General features: G+C 45.6%; 1 long non-coding RNA gene across 1 annotated transcript; it reads right to left on the bottom strand.

Annotated features, from left to right (window-relative positions):
• Positions 1 to 255: 255 nt before the first annotated feature.
• On the bottom strand, positions 256 to 4,219 carry LOC135918532 (uncharacterized). Its single transcript, XR_010569673.2, has 3 exons — positions 2,756 to 4,219; positions 1,136 to 1,345; positions 256 to 308 (listed from the first exon to the last, which is right to left on the bottom strand). It is a non-coding gene; the product is annotated as an uncharacterized lncRNA (long non-coding RNA).
• Positions 4,220 to 5,181: the final 962 nt, after the last annotated feature.

Genomic DNA, 5,181 nt, shown 5'->3' on the forward strand with positions numbered 1-5,181 from the left:
CTTTTGCAATTATATATTGCAAAAGTAAGCTTTGATTATCTCTGAATAAAATTTTTATTTGCTTCCTAAAAACTGTGCAATGACTATTTATTAACCACCTCTATATATCCTAACGACTTGCTAGTAACATACTGTCAACTATCTGTCTTTGGCGAATAGTGATTGCCAAGTGGCTAGGTGTGGCATGCAACAGAACAAGACGGGTTTCCATTTGTGCTTGAACACATCCATTTAATATCCCCGGGCTAGTAAGGAGGACGAGTTCTCCAGCTGCCCTGGAAGTAGGCTGAAATTTTGCGTTGTGTAGTCTAGAAACGAGAAGAAAAAAGGCAATATATTAGTTTTGCTACAGTGCAACACACCATGCATCTGTTTCTTAAAAAGGAAGTGCACAAGAGACAAGCTTTCAATCCTGTGAGCTATAAACATCTCTACCTGTTTTGTGCAAAGTCCTAAAAATGCATGAAATGACTGAATTCGTGCATTAAAGCTGGGAGCGTGAAGATGTGCGTAACACCAACAGATGCACGACACATAAGCTCTATCGTACCAATTGTCATCTACAAACAAAAGCTGTAAATCAACTTCAGTTTAATGAACTTCGATATTCGTATTGTGACTAGTACATGGAAGTTTCATATGTGAATTATCTTAGGAAAGGCAAGGTGTCAGTCATAACTATGCTGCAGCTTTGCTTGGGCACAGGTACATAGAAGAGTTGATTTTTATGTTGCACTTAAGAACCACGAAGTGATACAAGCAACATGTAAGCAGTTGAACAGGCATTACGGACGTTCTACAGCAAGATTAGAAAATGCCTTTGTTGTGCAGGCAGACATTGTCAAAGTGAGCTTGTTACTAAACATGTTAGCTTTCCACAAGACAGGATATTATATTACCAGTGCATTCATATGACCAGGGCCTCTATCACAAAAATACATATGCCAACAGTAATGACAATTTTCTAGTTATGGTGGCATAGCTTGCATTATAATATGCTATTATAATCAGGTTAATAGCTATTTTAGCAGGAAAGAAAGGAGTATACCCTAAGATAGCACTGAAATTGCCATGAAAGGAGTTTTGTTGAAAACTGCACAAAGAATATTAAGATGCTTCTTTGTGACACACATACCTACTATGGTGTTGACCTTCTTGGAATCCAACGGATCCTTCTGTGGAAGGCATTTGACAGCCGCCCAAAGAAGGACCTCCCTTCAACGTCTTCTATTGAAAAAGGAGCTTTAAGGAGGCCCTCCGCGAAGTGAAAGCCTGAGTTGTTAGCATCCAGGCACAGCCTCTTCAGCAGGCCCTTTTCAACGTATACACCATCACCGATGTCTACCTGTGAAAGAATACAACAACCAAAGATTCATTTTATACGCATTTGATCAAGGAATGGTTAGGAAGTAGGGTAAGGTTTGCAAAAACGGAAGTCGCTGCTTCTTGTTGATTCAGTTTAAAGAACAAAGCAGCCTTACGTATACCATACATGCATTGTACTGAGCTGTGTACTTTTACGCAAGACTAAAAAGTATTGGGAACCTCAATGCGAAAGCAAGACATGCATCTGCCTAGAACAAAGCAAATGTGTGCCACCCCTTGACACAGAGTGAGATCTGGTGCTGTTTTAGTGATGAGCAGACATTGAAAGCTTCAAGCCTCATCGAGTATAGGGCCAAGCTGTGCTCGATTAGTGGCGCACAAGTGCTCGAGAACTATCAAACAAGATGCAATTGTCTTCAAATACAATTCTGACTTCCCCTTGCAGACATGCACTTTTAAATTTACTAACTGCACTTGGGTGTAAAGATTTTGTCTGACAGAGTGAATAAACAATATACACAAGCAGCATTTTCATAGTTAGCATAGTCTTTAATAGGTACTGATACCTTCAATTTAGAAAACCCTGTATATTGGGCCTCATCAAACTAATTTCACAAAAGGTTTGTCAAGGTAGAAGCATAGAACTTTAGTCATTAGAAGACAGGTGGAAGGAGTTAATTATTGCAATTATTACTGAAAATTAAATTTCAGACAGCTCATCCCAATGAGAAATTGATGCAAGCAGTTTGTACATGCCACATAAGCATTTAGATATCAAAAATACGGATTAGAGAAAACCTTCCCTTAGAGGTTCATTATTACAAGCAGCCATGCCCTCGAGAAGACATAACTTCTTTTCCTGTAGTCAGAAAGAGGCTCGAGTATTTTATTGACACATATATGTGCCCATGCATATATGTCATCTCTGTTGTAAACCTTTTTTTCATGTACATGCAAGGTGTGTTTATAACGTTCATTGTGCACAAAATTTGCGTAATAATTTAAAGACCGCGATTTTGTAGCGATGGTATTCCTTTGCGCTATTCGTTAGTAGGCTGACCGACGCCCCGGCCCGTGCTACGTACTGCAGCTGCCGGGCGTTAGCGGTAGGCGAGAAGAGTGATATAGAATCGAGGGGTAAGTATCGCTACAAAATCGCAGTCTTCAAATTATTACGCACTGCCGAACGAACACAAACTTTCAATGTGTTTTCATAATTGTGTGCCCATTCAGGCATAGCAATCAAGGCGGGTAGCAGAATGCAAGTACGCTGTAACATCAGAGGAAGCTTTCGTGAAATTGCTTGCTAAATGTGCACAGAAACATGGCTAACATACGATAGGAAAGCGCTTTGCTCTAGCTAATTACACAACGCTCATTACGTAAATCATAAGCTTCAAGAATGCGCGCAAGCGCCAAACTTGCTTACCTTTCAAGACTTGGCAAACGCTCCTTCGTCTAACAGGTACAGAAGCACCGACGTTTCTCTGGCGCAAGCACTGTAGAACTGCCGATGAACTCCAGCTCCACAAAAGCACAACCTTCAACAGTCTTCCAAACACTACAATTCGAAGCCCCAGTACCAGACTTTTCACGAGAGCGCGGGAACACAGCTCGGCAGAACAAAGACAGCTCGGACGGGAGCTGTACGGTAGTTCTGAACTTAGTGTCACACATTACTTCCCCCCTCTTTTTTGGCTTCTGGATTGGATTGGCGCGGCTCGCTACGTGCTTGCGCGCGCTTTTCCGAGCGCAGATTGGTGTGCGCCTGGTTTCTGCACTAGGCTGTTATGCGATCGCTTTTTCGAGCGCAGATTGATGTGAGCCTGGTTTCTGCACTAGGCTTTTGCACGATCGCCTGCTTTTTGCACTGGGCTTTCAAAAGGCGAAGTGAGCGTCGCTTACTGCAGGCGGCAAGTGATTTGGCTCACGTACTGCGTGAGCAAAAACATAGGCACGTGGCTCATGAAGGAGATGACCGGCGACTTGCTTAATCTGTCGGACCATGTCATCGCCGACTGGAGGAACTACGCTCGTGAGGTCGTGCGGGACGAGCTGCTGGCGCGACCCCCACTCGGTGGCCCCGGGAGGATTGTGCAAATTGATGAATGCCTCCTTCGCGGCAAGCGAAAATACAATCGAGGCCGCCTGATGACGGGCGACAACGTTCCGCCGAGCCGCCAAAATTACGGCGGCATTGCAGATCGTGGACCATGGGTATTCGGCATGATCTGCGTGACCACCGGGGAGCTCCGACTATTCAAGGTCGACCGACGAGACCCGGCGACGCTAGGCCCCATTATTGCAGCCAACGTTGAACCGGGAACCACCATCCACAGTGATGAATGGGCCCCATACAACTGCATCCCGAACTTGGTGGGGGCTAACGGAGCAAGACTGAATTTGCAATGGGAGGCTGTTAACCACAGCATGAACTTTGTAGACCCAATCACGGGCGCTCACACCCAGAAAATCGAAAGCTACTGGCAAAAGGTTTAGCGCTACCTCGACTCCGCCGGCTACAGGGTGACTCTACAGCTTCTCGAGTCGTACCTGATATGGCTATGGTGGGCATCGATTAATGGGCACATGCGCTGCAAGGACTCGTTTCTGCGTTTATTAGAAGCGATCGCACGGCGCTACCCACTGTGACATAGTAATGGAAAATAAAGCGCACTTTTCTGACCCTTTGCTTTTGTATGAATGTTTCCCGGCATTGCTGCGCGCTTCCATACACGGTAGGCCCGCGGCGCTGCACTTCCGCAGTAAGCGACGCTCACTTCGCCTCTTGAAAGCCCAGTGCAAAAAGCAGGCGATCGTGCAAAAGCCTAGTGCAGAAACCAGGCTCACATCAATCTGCGCTCGAAAAAGCGATTGCATAACAGCCTAGTGCAGAAACCAGGCGCACACCAATCTGCGCTCGGAAAAGCGCGCGCAAGCACGTAGCGAGCCGCGCCAATCCAATCCAGAAGCCAAAGAAGAAGGCGGAAGTAATGTGTGACACTAAGTTCAGAACTACCAGCTGTACTAGGGCACTCACTGACGACACTGGTGGATCGCTCGAAACACACGGCGAACTAATGGCGTTACACGAGTCCGGAGGGTTTGGGATGGTCACTGGACACAACAAGCAGCACGTTTTGTCTAGGCACTTCTAAAATTTACCCCAAATACCACCTTACTGCAGGGAGCACTGACGACGACCAACGTGGTGTGTCGACCAAACAAATACTACAGTAGCGCCACTCTGCGGTTTTTTAGAAAAATGTATCTTAAATGAAAAAATTGCGTGTTTTTTCTAATAACATTTGATAGAGTCTTTTAATAAATTTATTTGGTCCAGAAGTTTGTACTTTGTACTTTGTGATACGAAGTTTAAGGAAATGTATATATAATAAAAACTAAGCGGATGCTGCCTTCAAGATTCGCAATGGCTTCAGGTGCATGCAGGTTGCAAAAGCACGGCCTTCGAGATCAGACTGTCACTCAAAGGAAGCCGTAGTAGGAGGCGGAGAGGCATTTAGGCCCCAATCATTGGGTTTACAGTGCCTAGGTAGGCTTCCTTATTTATAAAGTGTATACGGGGACTTCAGCCGAACCATGAGCGAGCTATACAGACGCACGCGGTACGATTCGGTGTCCGATCCGACGTGCGGCGCTGCATGCTACGGCATGAGCAGCGCGTAAGCTCCGCCCACATCCAACTCCCCAGCTTGAGTTCATATCCACGTCGAGAAACGCAATATAAACAACTCTGCACAACACTGCTTCGCTTTGCGCGAAGGCTGTCGATAAAATTATGCCCCTGTGAGTGACAGAACACTTCACGACGGCGCGTTGTCCACTGACGGCTCC

This window comes from Dermacentor albipictus, unplaced genomic scaffold (genome assembly GCF_038994185.2).
Source record: "Dermacentor albipictus isolate Rhodes 1998 colony unplaced genomic scaffold, USDA_Dalb.pri_finalv2 scaffold_15, whole genome shotgun sequence".
In the NCBI taxonomy this organism is placed as follows: domain Eukaryota; kingdom Metazoa; phylum Arthropoda; class Arachnida; order Ixodida; family Ixodidae; genus Dermacentor; species Dermacentor albipictus.